The 19,066-nt window shown below is 45.4% G+C and overlaps 1 protein-coding gene across 17 annotated transcripts in view; it reads left to right on the top strand.

Annotated features, from left to right (window-relative positions):
• Atxn1 (ataxin 1) overlaps positions 1-19,066 on the top strand; it is a 411,355-nt gene that overhangs the window by 33,505 nt on the left and 358,784 nt on the right. For 16 of the 17 annotated variants that reach the window (XM_039095353.2, XM_039095354.2, XM_039095351.2 and 13 more), the window contains one exon: positions 8,998-9,091. The exons of the other annotated variant lie outside the window; for it this stretch is intronic. The gene's annotated coding sequence lies outside the window, so the exon portion shown is untranslated. The remainder of the gene's footprint in view (positions 1-8,997; positions 9,092-19,066) is intronic. 17 annotated transcript variants of the gene reach the window in all.

A 19,066-nucleotide genomic window follows, 5' to 3' on the forward strand; every position in this document is an offset into this window, starting at 1 on the left:
GCACCTGAAGTGCTGCCTCATAGCTGTGGGTTTTGAGACCTTCTTGGACCAAGTGCTGGCAAGATCCCTTCAGTCTGGCAGCCTCCCCAAGTGGTACTTTGATTGCAAAACATGGCTGCACTACCACTCCCTGCTTAAGGCACTTCAGTTATTGCCTCATTGAGGTTTCCTGGTTGTGGAGAGGACATAGATGCTAGGCTGTCACACTTCCAACGTGAGCAAAAAGAACATTGGCTTTTACATAGTACGGAGTCCCGGCTGCATATAATCACAAAGCTGACCTTAGAGGTGCAAGCATTTCAGAGAAAGTTGGTGTTGAATGCAATATCCTCCATGCAAGTCTCTCTGCCCCCTCAGTCTGGTCATTACCCACTCACTGTTAAGCCGGCAGGAAGGCTCTGAGAGAAGGTCCCTTTAACTGCTCTGAATGCATACATTGGGGAAATGAGGGTAAGGAGGAAAAAAGACAGAGGTGTACACGGTGAGTTAGTATTCAGGGGAGGCCTCATCCTTCTCAGACAAGAAGGGGAGGGAAAGGGAGGAAGGGGCTGTAAGAGAGGGATTGGGAGGAGGGAGCTGCGATCAGGGTGTAAGGTGAATAAATGAATTAATGGGAAAACACAAAGGCCATTACAAACTAACTGAATAAATACAAGAAAAGAAAATCGAAGCAGAGGACACAGGCTTTGAGCCTGCTGCAGCTGATAGCAGACTCTTGGGAGCAGGTACTTTGTAAGGGGGCGGGGTGGGTGGTATTAAAACTCCATCCACAGTTGTCTGGAAGGTAGATATCATTTTGTAGAAGGCTCTGTCCCAGGGTTTCTCAGGACTGTGGGGTGGTGGAATCAGTGAGATCCAAGAACCTTCCATGGGTGTTGGCTCTAACCAGCTTTGGAAGTAAACGTGGAGGTCTGAGAATCCTTAGCAATTACGATATGGAATTACCACAGGGGCACCACTAACAGGTACATTTATTATGTGCCGATTTAAAATAAATATCTGTTGTTATTATTATTGTCATCAATGTTGTCATTGTCGTCTTCTCAGGCAGGGTCTCAGGTAGCCTAGGATGGCTTTGAACTCCCCGTGTATCTAAGGATGGCATCGAACTCCTGATGTCTGCTTCTGCCTCCCAAGTGCCGGGATTAGACATGTACCATCATACTCAGCACTGTTGCCATAACAACTGTTTTGTTATTGTTATTGTTAGTATTATTATTATGCCCAGCACTATTGTTATAAGAACTGTTTTTATTGTTATTATTATTGTTGTTGTTGTCGTTGTTGAGATAGGGTCACTCTGTGTAGCCCAGGCTGTCCTTAAGCGTTCCTGTTCTCCTCCTTCAGCCTCCCAAGTGTTGGGATTACAGGTATGCACCACCACAGACCTGGATATAGTTTTAGAGTGGGATCCTTAGCCATTAGGACTGTTTTCAGAAGAACTGAAATGAATGAAAAGCCAGACGGTGGGAAAGGGTCTCCATGCTACTCCAGAGCTGGAGAGCATCCTTGTTTCGAGGTTGCGTCTGTGTGTTCATTTGTCCTTGGGCTGTTTCAAGATTATGACATCACTTGTGTCTCTGGGAAAGGCCGTATTACTCACAATCGTGACCAAGTTATTATTAATTTCTGTGCCTTGCTGACATCTGAGGAGCAAAAATGATCACCGATGCCAGTAATCAATAAAATATTATGTGTAAGAAGAGCTGCGGTTTCTTCACGGGTATTGTTAACATGTCCTGGCTTTCTGATGTACATGGGTAGCTGTGGAAGGAGATACCATTTGTGGTGCCTTGGAGGGATAAGAGTCAGGCAGAGGGTTTTAAAGAGAAGCAGTGCCTGCTTTTTACCCTCCTTCTCAGATTCTGCCTGTACATCCTGCATTTCCTTCCAGTCGCCAGGACTGGCTGATGTAATTCCCAGACACCTCCCTTAAATTTTTTAAAAAGTATGTTCCAGATATGAGTGTCTCGCTTATAAGTATGTATGTGTATGTATGTATGTATGTATGTATGTATGTATGTATGTATGCATGAGCACTATATATATGTACAATGCTCACAGAGACCAGAAGAGGGCATCGGACACCCTGGGGACCAGAGTTACAGACAGTTATGAGCCACAGTGTGGTACTGGGGGTTGAACCCAGGTCCTCTGGGCAAGTAGCCAGTGTCTTTAACCAGTGAGCCATCATTCTAGCCTCATAATCAATCCCTCTGTTTGTCCATCTTCTTTTCTACCATTGGTGCCACCAGGAGCCTCTGCTTCTCTAGGGCACAAAGGCCAAATGAGCCTCCCTCCTCCCTTCACTCAGTTCCTAAGCTCTTGTCTACACAGCTCACGTTAGCAGGACATTCAGTGTTTCGTCCGCTCATTCACATAGCCCGGGTCCCAGGCAGACACCTCGGGACTCGGGGTCTTTGCTTTCTCTGAGTTACTGGGTAGTAGGTCCAAAAGAGCAAGTAGCAAAAGAAAATCAATGGCTTCTCTAGCTCTCTTTCTTCTTGAATAAAGCTGGAGTGCTCCAGACAGTGGATCTCGGCAAGCCCCAGAGCCTTCTTAATAAAAAGGAGAGTCAAGCCCACGTGATCACCGCACTGGTTCTCTGCAACGTCCTTATATAATAGTAGATGATATAGATGATATATAAACATGAGTTTCATGAATGAATGAATGAATGAATGAATGAATGAATGAATGGGATGATGGATAGATGGATGGATGGATGGTTTCAATTCTTTTTTATGTGATAAATGGAGAGGGAATGGTCTGAGGACGCACATACTTTGTACTTTCACTGGACAGAAAACTTAACACATTCATACCCTGAATTCTTGTTCTCATCAATATTTATAACTAATCATTGTCTGAAGATTATGTGCTAAGATGCAGTACAAACACTAGCACAGGAAAAAATAAGTAAGTACACGTGTGCACACACCAATGTGCTTTTAAGAGCAGGTTGGAGTCTCTTCATGCACCATAGTCTATGTTCTAATATTATGTAAAATAATTACACGAGTTCTTTCGGTTCATTCATTACATAATTCACTGATCATGTCGAAAGCTTTCAATAAGTACTTAATACTATTTTTCTTATTGAGGGCTGGTGAGAGGGCTCAGAGGTTAAGAGAGCTTGCTGCTTTTGTAGAGGGCTCTAGTTCAGTTCCCTGCAGCCACATGAACGACTCACACCTGCCTCTCTCTCTCTCTCCGTCTCTCTCTCTCTCTCTCTCTCTCTCTCTCTCTCTCTCTCTCTCTCACACACACACACATACACACACGTGGAAAAACTAGGTTCTTAAGACTTCTTCTCTACATTAGGTGTCTTTTTCGAACCCCATTTGCTGAGGCAACATTATCGTTTTCTTTATGGTATGTAAACTTAAAAGAAATGGTGGTTGATCATTTCAGCCTGTGTCTCACCTTGGAGTTATTTATGTATTTCATTTATTATTCTTATGATATAATTATATATAAGTATCATTGAACCCCAAGTTAATTGCTCTTTTATCATGATAAATGGAAAATTTAAACAGTTATGAAGGATTCTGAACTTACTGAGTATAATTTACTTAATTTTCTGGGGCCTGGGGAGGGGCAGACCCAAGCTACGTCTGTAGCATCTTTGTACATCAGAGTGGTGACTTTGTAATTGAGGAGGAGTTTTAATAATAAGTCACTATAATAATAATAATAATAATAATAATTAATAACAATTTTAATTCTATTCTTATTTTCTGGAGATTAAGGGCAAATGTAGCATTTATCAGTCTAGACCTAGGAGGAAGGTTCTCTAATTGTACTCCACAAGGCTCGAACTCCAGGGAAACCCATCTAAAGCGGGACTCAGTTAAGAAGTGATTCTGCACCACACAGGATTGAGTGGAAGAGGTCCTGACAGTTTGCTTTTTAAAATGATGACTGAGGGCAATACCACAGTGGGTTCAGTACCCGCCATTTAACTGTAAGGACCAGACTTTGAATTCCCCAGAACCCATTTAACCGTTGAGCAGGAAGGTATGTGCCTACAGTCTTAGCATTGGAGAAGAGACCGCCAGCTCCCGGAAGCCTTTGACCGACCAGGTTAGTACCAGGTTCAGTGAGAGACCCTGGTTCATAAATTAAAGGGGAGACGATTGAGGAGGACCCCTGGCATTGACGTTCGACCTCCATACCTGTGTGAACACGAGAACAGGGCACCCCCACACATGTTAACACACACAAGCACACGTTGGATTCTGCCTCAGAGCCATTAAGCTATATACACCATAAGCTTTCAGTATCAGTGGATTTAACTGTGATTTCTACCCACCGCCATCCAACTTTTTAACAGTCAGAGTACAAGGTACTCCTTCTTCAGGCTTCAGCTTAATACGGAACTCCGTGTTGTGACCAGAAGCAAACTGTACGTCTGTATGTCTGTATTTTGAGAAGGCTGCACTGGTCAGTTTTTAGCAACATCATACACTAGTCACCTGGGAAGAGGGAAGGAACCCCAGCTGAGAAATTGCCTCCATAGATTGGCCCCCACGCGTACGTGTGGAGCATTTCCTTAATTGCTAACTGGTGTAGGATGGCCCAGCCCCCTGTGGGCAGTGCCATCCCTAGGTGGGCGGGCCTAAGCAGTGTAAGAGGTGGAGCTAACCGAGCCAGAGGAAGCAAGCCAGTAAGCAACATTCCTCTACAGCCTCTGCTTCAGTCTCTGCCTCCAGGTTCCTTCCTTGAGCTCCTGACATGGAAGTGTAAGCCAAACCAGCCTTTTCCTCCCCGTTGCTCTGGTCGGCATTTTATCACAGCAACAGAAACCTAGCAGAGGGGACCGTGTAATGGGGCATGCGGGGAGATAGGAACTTGCTTCTTTTGCCAGTCATTCCCACCAGGTGCTGTGTTCTTGAGTTCTTGGCTCCGAGGAAATTGAAAATACCCGCATTCACCGAGTTCTTCCTTATGGAAATGCTTACATTTTACGTAAATGCTCATCTACCGCCTTTTCTGTGAAACTCTGCAGGGAGGAGTTGGAACAGAAATAGTCAACCTGTGGGGAAGACGCCTTCTCCTTACTTGGGTGTTGATGCTGTTGTAGGAGAGAATGTGGCGGTAGGTTCTAGCTAAGTGCCTACACGTGCAAGTCATTACTGATCTCAGCCACCCGAGAAAGGGAGGAAACATTGAGAACTACTTATAAGAACATTTCAACCAAGGTGACCGTCGAAATCTGGCTTCTGATGTAAACGGGATTCAGCTTCTTTTGGGCTGGTTTCATCTGTACATATTTGCCCCGACTTGAACGGGGAAAGTGGTTTCCTGAACCTCCATCTCTTTAGCAGTGAGTCATTTCCCATGTTGTTGAAGCATTTTTCTAGCCTTTATTGCTGTGTGTAGTTCAAGCTTTTCTCTGGCTGTTTTGACTCCTTAAGAAACGCACAGCAACAAATTAACAATCACACTCCTCTGGGATGCAAACGCCCTGTAGTAAGTACGATCATAATCAGCAGTTCTGGAAACCTGAGTCAACAGCTCTCAGACTTGGGAAGGCTGAGGAGGAGTCTGAGCCCAACAGGTTCAAGTAAAATACACCAAGTAAAGGACAGAGAGAAGAGGGTGAGGAGAGAAGGGAGCATCACATTTCTCTCATTGCCATGTTTCAAGTGATCGCATTGTAAAACCACACCGATAGACTCTCTCTTGGCTGTCTATCTAACCCACCTGTCCTCAATCGGACCATAATTTAGGTATCAGGTATGACATTAAAATAAGGTGTCTTGTTTTTTGGGTAATCTCATGTTAGCGTGTAATTCTGGGGTGTGTGTCTGTGTGTGTGTGTTTCTCTGGGGACACAGGGACTAACAACTAGAAGAGGCCTTGATGGGGTCCCCACAGTGCTGTTACTGCCATTCCTTCAAACCCTGAAGTCCAAGCAAGACTGGTGTTTGAACTGTTGTCTCAGAAGTCTGCATATGGCCAGGGTCTGGATGGATGTCCTGTGGAAATCTGTAAGCCAGAAGGTTGTGTGCAGAGGCCCCTGTTTTTCTACTCTGTTCAAAGGGTTGCTTGTTCTGGTTGAGTGCGTTGTCTCTGGGGAATGGATTTGATGAGAGACCACTGTCACAAATGGTGTCACTCCTTCTTCGTGGGCAATCTTGGAAGTAGGCCATTGGTCCTAATGGTTCTACTGATTAAGGACATCTGCAGGGCTGGAAAAGTGGAGGTAAAGTGCCTGCCACAGGAGGATGAGGGCCTCAGTTTGGCTCCTTAAATATATTGTTTTTTTTGTTTTTTGTTTTTTTTTAAAAAAGCTGGGCAGTGTGTGCCTGTAATGCCACTTCTAAGGAAGCAGAGACAGGAGGATTCCTGGGGGTTCGGGGCTAGCCAGTCTAGCTGAGTCAGAACTTCAGGGTCAGTGAGAGACCCTGTCTTTTAAAAAGAAGTGCAAGAGTGCAGAGCAATGTAATGGGCAGACACTGTTCCCTAGTTTTTCTGTGCACCTGAGCATGTGTACATGCTCACACATTCACTCTCATGCACACACACATTCACATGCTCTCACACACACATACACACACTCACAATGTACACATGCATATACACACACATACACACACACCACACACACTAACATACACATACACATGCACACTTTCACATACATACAAACATGCACATACATGCACACACATACCACACACACTCTCACACATATATATACACACATACACATGCACACTCTCACATACATACAACATGCATACTCTCACATACATACAACATGCACACTCTCACATACATACAACATGCACACTCATACATACACACATGAACACACATGCACACACATATCACACACACATACACATATACACTCATACACATGCACAAACACACTCACACATAAATACACTCACATACACACATGCACATACACACCCATACACACATACCACACCTACTCTCACATACACACCAGACACACATATACACATGCACACTCACATATTCTCACACACACTTACACACACTCACATATGTACACATGCATACCACACACACCATACACACACACACACACTCTCTCTCTCTCTCTCTCACACACACACACACACACACACACACACACACATGACACTGGGGGGGGGTTCATGAATTTTTTTTCTTTCAGTTTATGCTGAGGAATTGGGTGTAGTCACCGTCCCCATTTCAGCTTCTCGTGAAGTCTGTCCATATTTAGACAAACTGCCTCACTGCAGTAGAAGACAGTGGAACCCTTAGCTCACCTGTCTGGAAGAGCTGATGGAGCAAAACCTCAACTGAGCCTTGTGACTCACAGACTTAAATGCTGTTACCATGAGAAGACTCTTTTGAATATGAAGTCATCGTGCTTGAGGTTCCTTTGAACTGTCCAGGGAGGCTCTTTCATGAGCTGTACTAGAACCAACATGCTTTGGTTTGATGGGGAGAAACAAAGTTTAAAAAAAAAAAAAAACGGTCAGGAACTTGAGTTTGAACTGTGGTTAGAAGCTTTCAGAGGGTAGAAACGTTATCCTGCGGTAAATATTTAGCTAAGCTATTTGGCTCATGGGCTTTTAAGAAAAATGGCTTTTGGGTTCAGGAATTTTGAAAAGTCAGAGAGTCTTTGTAATTCAAATTTCCTTCTAAGGAAGGCAGTGCACTGTTATTAATTTTAAAAATATATACATATATACTTAGAAGTTAAAATTGTGTAATTATCTTAATGCTTTGGAGGGATTCTTTTGTGACTAAACATTGGAACTTATTCTGTTGAATGCAGGGAATTTGTCCAGAAAAGCTTAAGGGAACTTAGCCTCCGTGGCGCAGTTTGCTCGACGTCTAAGTGAAAGACTCAGCTGCAGGGGTCATAAATAACACAACTCTATTTTATCTGCGAAAGACGGGGTTTGCATTTGGTCTCTTCATTCTTCTTCTTTAAGGATTAAAGAATAATTGCACCTCACTTCTTTCTCTTGATTTATAGTATTAAGTTAGATGCAAGCTGGCTGAATGAAATTGAGCTCATTTTAACTGTACAAGGAAGGTTGTTTGAAAAAAAGATGATAACAATCATTTTTTATAGCGTGTAAATGTCTGGAGATGGAGTGTACCTGGATTCTTAAAGCAAGAGCCAAGGCGATAATACCGTATGTCACTGCCTCTGGAAAGAACTCCTGCTTCCACTTAAAAAAAATATCTGGCAGGAGCTCGGGGTCTGTAGTAGATATACTTTGTAAAGCCCAACAATGGCTCACATTCCTCAGCAGAATTCTCCCTTATTTCTAAGAATTTTGCATAAATGTTGGTAATAATGTTGCCTGAAATATTTGACGTATTACATACCAATGAATAGTGTGTGTGTATGTATGTATGTATGTCTGTCTCTGTGTGTATGTATGTGAGTCTGTGTGTGTGTATGTGTGTCTGTGTATGTATATGTGCATATGTGTGCATGCACACATGTTTATGCATGTATGTGTATCTGTGTGTGCACATGTATGCATATATGTGTGTGTCTGTGTACATGTATGTGTGTCTGTGTGCATGCACACATGTGTGTATGTGTATCTCTGTGTGTGCATGTATGTGTGTGCACACATGTGTGCATATATGTCTGTGTCTATGTGTACATGTATGTGTGTCTATATGTATGCATGCACACATGTGTGTATGTATGTGTGTCTCTGTGTGTGCATGTACGTGTGTGTGTGTGTGTGTGTGTACACAAGGAGGGCTGAAGTTTATGTAAGCTGCTTTCCTTGATGTCTTTCCACTTTACATGTTGAAAAGACAGGGTTGTTTTTTACTGAACTCAGAGTTCACTATTTCAGATAGTCTGGCTAGCCACCTGCCCTGGGGATTCCCATCTCCAGAAGGTCCCATGGTCTTTGGAAACTGCATTTCACCAATCCCTCCAATATAACATGATTTCCTAGGGAGAAGGTAGTCAGTTCGATGAGATTTTCAAAGGATTTTTCTGTCTTTCAGACAGCCTGTAAGAACCACTCACTGAGAACCAAGACGCAGAAGTGCCTGAGAAAAACCACTCAGAGGGATGCCGATTCGGACCTAATTACAGGAAGTAAGCCATCAATCAGTCTCCTTTTTATTCAATTCAAAATGACCGTGGCATGACCTTGTTCTGACTACTCAGTAGGTTGATGTTGCAGACATACCTGTGCATCCGGAAAACATACTGTTTGGAAAGAACGAATGAAACAATTTGGGGGCGCCTGTTGCCCAGCCTTTGGCGTGGTGAGATGGTGTACCTGGTAGAGGCTACTGGCTTTTATTTGCACTCGAGATTGCTCAGAACAACAGTGGGGGACCTTTAGGGAAATGTGTGGCAGGATGGCTTGGAGGGGAACCGCCCGCCCTCTTGAGTTAGGCCAAGAATAAAAAGAGGTTTATGGAGCAGGACTGACGTAGAAATGAGGAGGTGGATATTCTCTTCCACCTCCAACCTGGTCAACTTCCTGGGCGTCAGCAGAGAGTGCTGGGCAGTTTCAGAACAGCTAGAGAAGGCCTTAGTATCTGGGTCTCGCTCTGGGTCTCAGGTACACTGGCTCACAGAAAGAAGGTCCTGAGAACTAATTCCTCGAATTCCTTATCTTGGCTTGTTTTCCCAGAAGCCTTTCAGGTATCTACAAAGCAAATTGTATCATTCTCTTCTGTAGCTGCAGGGGTACAATTATTTACCTAAGGTCTCATGCCAGCAGGGGAAGGAATTCCTGTCCTCTGGGTGCCTTGGTTCCACCCAAATAACAGGAGTAGAAAAGCTAGATTTTTTAAGTGCTTCTTTGGAAATCAGGGAAGAGGTATTGCAGGGGTAGAAGAAAGAGAAGACAAGGAAACTCCTAGAGACCAGAAAAATGACCTCTGAGTGAAGGCAGAGGCTAGCCGGAGGAGAGAGCTAGATGCCTTAAAACATGCTGTTCTGTCTGAGAGATTTGAAATCTGAGTGTCAGCAGGGTAGGGCCACAGTCTCCCTGCAAGCCAAAGAGCAGGGACCCTTGTGTCTTCCTGCTTCTTGATTTTCTGGCCTGTGTCACTCTAGACTCTGCCTTTGTCTTCATGGTATCTTCCTGCGTATCTTGCCCTTGCCCTTTCAGTCTCTTATAAGGACACTGGGCTCTGGGTAAGGACCTGTGATGCTCAGCGTCCTTGTCAACTTGGCTGTACTTAGAATCCCCGTGGAGACACATCTGTGTGCGAGTGTTTACACCGAGGTTTAAGTGAGGAGGAAAGACCCACCCTGACTGTGGGTGGCCTAACCTGATGAGTACTGGACTGAATAAAAACAAAACATCTCTCTCTCTCTCTCTCTCTCTCCTTCCCCTTCCCCCTCCTCCATCCCCTCCCCCTCCCCTCATCTTCCCCACCCCCTCTCCCTCTGTCCCCTTCCCTTTCCTCCCCCTCCCCTCCCCCTCCCCCTCCTCTCACTGCTTCCTGGCTGCAGACAATAGCTTCCTTAAGATCTTCCCACCTTTCCTCACCATGATGGACCCTGTCCCCTTAGACCATGTCCCACAATACACCATCCCTTCCCTGAGTTGCCTTGGTCATGATGCCAAATTAGTAACCAATAGAGGGTACACATGGATAGCCAGAATGACCTTATCGTGCAGTCATTAGTCAACTTTGCAGAGACTCTCTTTTCAATGTATGAGCACATTCATAGCTTCTGGGATGTAGGTGTGTTTTGGGGGAAGCCACTATTTGACCTGGAGGAGTGGCAAGAGTTCTGAAGCAGGGCAAACGAGAGCATCTCTTGTGTTTTTAAAAGATGGCGCGGTGCTGTATGGAAAGAGGTGGGAGGTACACAGAGCATCAAGGATCATTTGTAGGCTGTTGTGGTGACTCTGGTGATGGAATGTGAAGAGAGATGGAGAGACGGGCAGACCACAGTTCTGTGTAGGCTTGGATGGGGTATAAATAGCAGGTAAAATATAAAACAGGAAACATGGGTGTCTGCTGGGTGGGTGACCGTGTTCTTTGGTGACAAAGAGCTGGTCAGTAGTGGTGATGTCCATGTGAACATTGGGAAGTAGAGATGTCAGGCTTGGGTTAGATGTGTGGATCTGTAAGTCAATGGGTACAGACACTTGACTGTTGTCAACTTAGAGATGCCGATGTTAAAGCCAGGAGACTGACCCTTATCTTTTGGGGGCAGGGAGAGTGAGGCAAGTAGACAGTTCTGGGCCTCTAGTGAGATGAACTAAGATTCTTTTGTCATTGTCATCTTTCTCTCCTCCCTTTTCTTCTTCCTCTTCCTCTTCTTCCTCTTCCTCTTCCTCCTCCTTTTTTTTTTTAAGATTTTATTTATTGTATATGAGTACACTGTAGCTGTCTTCAGACACACCAGAAGAGGGCATCAGATCTCATTACAGATGGTTGTGAGCCACCACGTGGTTGCTGGGATTTGAACTTAGGACCTTTGGAAGAACAGTCGGTTTTCTTAACTACTGAGCCATCTCTCCAGCCCCCCTCTTCCTCCTTCTTGTATGTGGCATTTTTACTTATTAATATACATGCCTGTCTATTCCCACGAACATGTGTGGGTGTATGTAGAGACACACGGGTCAATATTCTTTATTTTTTGAGACAGGTTTTCTAATTAAAGCCAAACTCATAGATTCAGCTAGGCTAACTAGCCAATGGACTTTAAGAATTCTCTAGTCTTTTGTTTCCTTAGTGCCTATGTTACGAATGTGCCAGGAAGACTGCCTTTTCCTATAGATTCTGTAGATCGGAACTCCACTTGTTATGCCTGCGTGGCAGTCACTTTACTGACTGAGCCAGCTTTCCAACTCCAGTTCTCCATTGCTACGAAGAGCACTGCACTGGCATCAACTGTTTCCGTCTCAGTCCTGGAACTTAGTTGGCATTTATGTCATAACCTGAAGAGGCAAGTGTATGGGAGATGTGAGCCACCAGGAGGGCTGGCCTCTGTTGTCATGGGCTATCACAGAAACCCTTGTGGGTTAATTCTTATTTCAGTACCAGCACTAGTTACCTTTCCAATCTTCTATTCTCAGCCAAGAAGCCTGACGGGCAGATCCGCTGTCTGATTCTTCTCGGTTTAGATGAGATGCTGTTTCTTCAAAGCCATCCTCATTTATTAACCTACATTCATTTTTAATTTGAACGCACCAATCAATAATTCTTTCACTTGACAGTTTTTGACAGCCTGCCGCCACATTTAGCTGTTCAGCGTGAATTCAAAAGGTGATCTCTATCAATTTGTACAAACGAAAGTAAAGTTGTTCGTGCCTTCCCACCCTGGTTTGAGGTGTCTGGAAAATACACGTTTATTTTGCCCTGGGAAAATTTTAATGTAGAGGTGCTTAACGGTTTTCTGTATAAGGGGATTCAGGACTGCAGATTGTTGCATCTTTCCTATTAGGTGGGGCTGTACTTATGCTATCAATCCACCCGAAAGGTCAGATTTATTTTAACTGAGATTAAAATCATGGAAATCAGTCATAGTTAAACATATGTTCATTGAGTCCTTGTATCCACCCGAGTGCGTTGCTAAGGGGGAAATTGAAGGAGTCAATTGGCTAGCTGATAGAGCCATCCTCAAAAGTCTGGTGGGTAGAAAAACTAGAATGAAGTGACAGTTTTATCTTGCTGTCTCTCTGCCATCGAGACACACACACACACGCACGCGCGCACACGCACGCACACAAAGTACAGGATGGTCTTTGCATGCCTCTGTGAGCACATTGCAATCAAGGCTGAATCAGGCTGAAGACCAAACAGCAAGAAATTTATGTCTCTCACTGAAAATCACAGCACTCTGATTTTGGCGATTCAGATGGCCTCCGCTGTAGCCGTTGGTTTACATTTTGATAATTTACCAGAAAGCCTCGAATAGTGAATTCCTGGCTTGATTGTGCAACTAACCCGCCATCCTCGGCGAGAAGCCGTTGTTAATGTGAATGCTGCCTTTCTCCTCAGGAACCGCAGCTCCGCTGGCTCTTGTGTGGACTCGGACTTGATGGGAACAGCGGTGCTTCCCATCCTGTTCCTCTGCAGTGGGCTTTGTTGTCCTTCCTTAGTCTGGGGAGGGTAGTGGCCCTTGTGAATCCTGGCAGAATTTAGGCAAGCAAGCCCTGACTTTCTGGAATACTCTTATTTTACCCCAAGCCTATTATCAATAGGCAGCTTTCATTGGTGTGTGTGTGTGTGTGTGTGTGTGTGTGTGTGTATAAAAGTTCTCTGATTTTTATACTGAGCCTTTGTGTAGCTCAATAGGTCAAAAGATCTGGGGTTTTCTGGATAACTCTGGCCCCTTCTCCCTTTACCCTCCCCCTCCCTCTTTTCGTTTCTTCAGGTCCTTCCACTGTTTACTGCTCTTTGTTTTGGTAACTACCGGGCACCACTACTCACTACTTGCCCTGGGTATTTGGCTCTAGCTTTTTATTTTGCTTTACTCTGGTGTTTGGGTTCCAGCTGGTACCAGCTTCCCTCCCTTCTGTGTCCACAGAGACCCCTTAAACATAGCCCCCCCAGCATCCCATCCCCTGCCTATAGAAAAGCAATGTGGATTTGAATCAAAAGTCAGTAGAGCTCGAACTGGTGTGTGCTGTGGGAACTGTGACGCCGAGGGTTGGTTGAGCCAGGCATGCCTGGTATTCATTCTCCTTCGGGCCTTGCTTTGGAGCCCAGAGGTGGTTTCAGGTCCGAGTTCGGGGTTTTCCATGCTGACTCAAAGCTAAGTGACAGAGGGGCTCTCATGGAGGCCTCGATGGCGGGGTATAGTCAGCATGGGAACGTCACCAGCAGTCTCTTGGCCTGCACTGTTCTCTCTGTGCTAAGCGACAGGGGAACGGATCTGACAGCTGGAAACTACACTACTGATTTGCTTTGCGAGACAGCTGCCTGTTGGGTGTAGAGCTCGGTGATTGTCACAGTGCCCATGTTCCCTTAGAAGTGTCCCTATGGGGTCAAGTGGTTGCCTGGGGACCAGGGGATTGGCAGGAGTGAGTCACATTAGGGTGTATTGTTGTAGCCTGCTGCTCCGTTTAGGTCAAGAGAAGGATGGTTTTTCTAACCAAACTAGGAAAGCTTTGGCCATGGGCTGCCACCCCACATATGGCCTATTGAGAAACCACCCTTCCCACTGCCCCCTTGACTCAGCCTGCTTCTGTGCTGTAGAGCCAGACCGGGACAGTCTCTGCCTGCTTTTGAAGGCACAGTCTTCTATTAAATATGTTAATATAGGCCTGGAGATGCAGCTCAACTTGTATTGGCCATACATGAAACCTTGGCGTTCTCCGTGGTGGTATGTGCCTGTACAAGCAGTTAGGAAGTGGAGGCCAGGGGTTGGGGATTTAGCTCAGTGGTAGAGCGCTTGCCTAGCAAGTGCAAGGCCCTGGGTTCGGTCCTCAGCTCCGGGGTGGGGGTGAGGTGGGGTGGTGGTGGTGGAGGAAGTGGAGGCCGGAGAATCAGAACATCCTCAGCTACACCATACATTGTGGGCTACGTGAGATTCTGATTCGAAACAAATCAAAAGAAACTTGAATGTATTTAATCGTAGCTGACTGGGGCAGGGGCGTGGTATTTATCTTTTATTAGTTAGTCTGCACGTTCATTTTCTTAAGCTTCTGTGTAATTAATATCACTTTTCAGTTTCTGGTTGAGGGCCTGTCATTCTCATCAGACCCCTGATTGGTCACCTGGAGGCTTTGGGGGTACATATATCATGGCAGTCCCCCTGCATCGAGCTATGTGACCTTCACAGCAGCAAGGAGGAAGAGCAACCAACCAAATGGTGTTGACCCAGTCCATCCTGTTGCCAGATAACAAATAAAGTTTTATTAATACACAGCTGGGCCCTCTAGATACAGCCCTCTTCATATCGCATTTGGCTGTGTTAAGTTGGCTCGTTGCAGAACAGGCTGTGGTCCAGCAAAGCCCAACGCACGCATGCACTAGCTGACCCCTGTAAAGCGTAAGTCACTGAAGCACAGGGAGAAGTCCCTTACCCACTGCCTTGATATAGTAAGCAAAGAGGGCATCCCAGAAGGAATGTGACCGTCAAGGTCTCAGAGCTGGTTAGCTGGAAAGCAGGACCTGTGTGCTAGTTCCTTTTGTGCCTCTGCCCCTTCTGTTAGCAGAGGGACATTGGGAGCCTTGTGGTTTACAGATGGCTGGCCATGACATCAGACTAAAATAAGGCTTGTTTCAGTGGCAGGAATGATTTGCAAACTGACTTTCCTAGGCCGGTTCCATGCTCACAGAATTCATCGTGTGTGTGTGTGGTGTGTGTGTGTTTGTGTGTATGTGTGGTGTGTGTGTGTGTCTTGTGAGAGTTTGTGTGTATGTGTGGTGTGGGGTGTGTGTGTGTCTTGTGTGAGTTTGTGAGTATGTGTGGTATGTGGTGTGTGTGTGTGTGTGTCTTGTGTGAGTTTGTGTGTATGTGTCGTGTGGTGTGTGTGTGTGTGTGTGTGTCTTGTGTGAGTTTGTGTGTATGTGTGGTGTGTGTGTGTGTGTCTTGTGTGAGTTTGTGTGTATGTGTGGTGTGTGTGTGTGTGTGTCTTGTGTGAGTTTGTGTGTATGTGTGGTGTGTGGTGTGTGTGTGTGTGTGACTTGTGTGAGTTTGTGTGTATGTGTGGTGTGTGTGGTGTGTATGTGTGTGTGTGTGTTTGTGTGGTGTGTGTATATGGTGTGTGTGAGTTTGTGTGTATGTGTGGTGTGTGTGGTGTGTATGTGTGTGTGTGTGTGTGTGTGTCTTGTGTGCCTGTGGGGGGGGGATCACGTGTGTCACGGCATGCCTGGGGAGATCAGCGCATATCTTCAGGTGTCCGTGTTCTCTTTCCACCTTTGTTAGAGACAGAGTCGCTTGTCGCCGGGCTAATTAGGCCCAAGAACTTCTGAGGATTCTCCTGTCTTTTCCTCATGTCTCTCCTTAGGGGTTCTGGAATCACTGAGACTCTCACCACACATCCGGCTTTTCCATGTGTTCTGGGATTCAAACCCCAGCTCTTACAATTGCACAGCAAGAGATCTACTCCAGCCCTCACTTATTCACCTTATGAACATCACCTACCCAAAGCCTGGACTGAGGACCAGGCCCTTTAGCTCAGGAAAGTTGTACTAGAGGAGCTGGTAGAGAGCTAGCCTCGTGCCACTGTCTGTGGGCTGTGCTACATGCCAGCATGTGGGTCTATCCAGAATGCAGTGATCGAACTGGATATGGTGAGATTTATCTGTAGTCTCAGCACTCGGTGGGGAGCTGCATGCAGGAGGCTAGCAACACCCTACTTCAACTCTCCCATCCCTTCCAAAGTAGCAGTCATGGTAAAGGAGGCTGGGTTAGTGCAACCCTGGTGTAGGGAGGGAGTCAGTGTCTCCACAGAGTTGGAGATGAGTGGTGACCCCAAGGAGGTTGGAGCAGCTCAGGAGAAACTGCAACACAAGGGGTTGAGGCCTCCAGCTGATGCCTTGGGAAACTCCAGCAGAGGTAGGCCAAAGGGTATGTGGTAACAGGAAACATTGCTGGACAACTGGATCTGAGCCAGGGTGTGTGCTGCTAAGAAACACAGACTGAAGTTACAGTCGGGGGTTCTGGGCTGTGGATTCCAAAGGACAGAACTTACAGGAGCAAGCCCACATGTTTGTATGCATGCTAAGCATCCTGTGTGGGTGGAATCATGAATATCACATGTATGGAGCCAGGAGATTTATTGAACCAAGGGCTTTGTGTGCGCCAGATAAATGAGCTCTGACCAAGCTATATCCCTAGTTCTTGTCAGGGGATTAGGTTGGACGGACAGGGTCTCAATGTAGCCCTGGCAGACTTTGAAGTCAGTATGGAGTTCAGACTGGTCTTGAACATCTGGCCCTCCTGTCTCTGCCTGTGGAGAGCTGGGATCACAGGCATTTGCCATTGATCCATTTTGACTGAGTAAGAGCTTTCTTTCAGGTACACAGCGAAATGACGCTGTGGTTCTTCAACCAAAACCATTTAAGGATGCTAAATTAATGGCGTCTCTGTGATCATAGTTTATCTTCTTTTATTCAATACCAGAGGTAAAATATTTATTGTCCCGAGTCTGCATCAAGTTTCAATCAAAACAAAACCCGTGAAAACTATCACTATGGATGGCAGAGACACTGTTTTTTTTTTTTTTGTTTGTTTCTTTTTTGTTTGTTTGTTTTTAAGAACACAAATGAATAACTTCTGGACTTACACTGCTCCAAGTCTTACCAGCTGCGCGAATTTGAATATGTTATTTTATGTCTCTAAGCATGAACATAAAGAAGTGGCACTTCCTCCTAAGATAGCTATAAAGATATGCTAATTTATGGAACGCATGTAGCACACATGGGCCGGGTGCCCAGTGGGGGTGTGGCACTCTAAGTGAACTTTCACTTACTTTGGCCAATGCAGGGCCGAAACCCTGAGATAGATGAGTTCCGATGGGAGAATTATACAACCTGGCATCTTCTGCGTGAGGAGTAGAGTGGCCTGCATTTGGGCAAAGAGGGAGGAGACCTTTTTAGACTTCAGGCATGCCCAGAGCTGGGAGACGGGTTGAACTTACTGAAATCTGCCTCTGTGATTTGCTTTTTCCTGGCACGGAAGACCTGGATGCTGGAAAATTACACAGCTCATCATTTTTGGAGTTAATCTAGATTAGAATGCTCTCCGCTGTCTATCATGAATTGATAATATCACTTTAAAAACACATGAAAATGGGGCTAGAGAAATGGCTGGTGGCTAAGAGCACTCGTAGAGGGTCTGAATTTGGTCCTCAGAACCCACATGGCAGCTTGCAACTGTCTGCAACTCTAGTTCTAGGGGACTCCAGTGCCTCCTAGGGCGCCAAGCATGTGGTGCACGTGCATGCAGACAGACAGGTACACATAAAATTAAAACCCACGAAAACAAGCTACAGCCTGCATATGAGTTCTCTTTCCTTTCGCTATCATGGAAACTTACTGCTGAGATTGTGCCACCATGGTACTTTAAAGAGAAGTGCCCATACAGCATTGGACAGCATTTGACGTCTCTCGGAATTTAAAAAGTTACGTAATATGCACATTACTAAATATTACTGTATCTGTGCTAAGACAGTGACTGGAGGTTGGGATACTTCTGTTTTCTATTTTAATGTATTTTTCAAAATGCACATATACAAGCATATATACACACATATGTATATGTATATATATACATATATATGTATGTATGTATGTATGTATGTATGTATGTATGTATGTATGTATATGTGTCCACATGTGTGGAGCTAAAGATTAAACCTAGGGGATTAGCACGTGATTAGTAAATGCTCTGCCCCTGAGCCTCGTCTGCAGCTCTGGATACCATTTAGAAGTCTCAGCACTAAGGAAATCACCATGTGCAGGATTGTGTTGGCATGCTGGATAAAATGTGTCCTCCTCCGGGGGAACCATGATGTGGAAGCTGATAGTAGCTCTCTGTTCCACCTCTTGAGTGACACCTCAGCCAGTCCCCTGCTCAGACTCGTGAGGTAAAGACTGGCTCATGGTCACTGGGCGAAGCGAGAAATGGTAGTTCGCTCGTATGCATGATGGTTAATATGGGGTGGGTTTTCCTAAATCTTTAACTGTTAGAGCCTGGGCTAAGACTGTGAGGAGACATTCACGTAACGTATCTTCACTCCAAATTTACACATACCTTTCTGGATTCAGGACACTCATTAGAGTTCTGCCGGCCCCTCAGGGTTCCTGTGCAAGTTGCTCATGGGTAATGAAGTGGTATCCACAGTAGGGCTGTTGTTTTAATGTCAGCTAAGGTCCTGATTGTGGGCCAGTGACACCTTTCTGGACCAGAGGGCTAGAGTGAGCAGGCAGGTGAAGCTTAACTCTTTGCTCACCCCACGTCCCTGAGGGATGAGCATTATATAACTCGAACTGGGTAAAGTTGAACATTCTGGTTTCCAGTCAGGCATGTGGAGAATTACCAGAAAGTCTTGTAGAACATGGGATGGGATGTGTGTGTGTGTGTGTGTGTGTGTGTGTGTTTCTTCATTAGTTCTTTAAGAGTTTCATACAGTATGGATGT

This window comes from Rattus norvegicus, chromosome 17, assembly GCF_036323735.1.
Source record: "Rattus norvegicus strain BN/NHsdMcwi chromosome 17, GRCr8, whole genome shotgun sequence".
Taxonomy (NCBI): domain Eukaryota; kingdom Metazoa; phylum Chordata; class Mammalia; order Rodentia; family Muridae; genus Rattus; species Rattus norvegicus.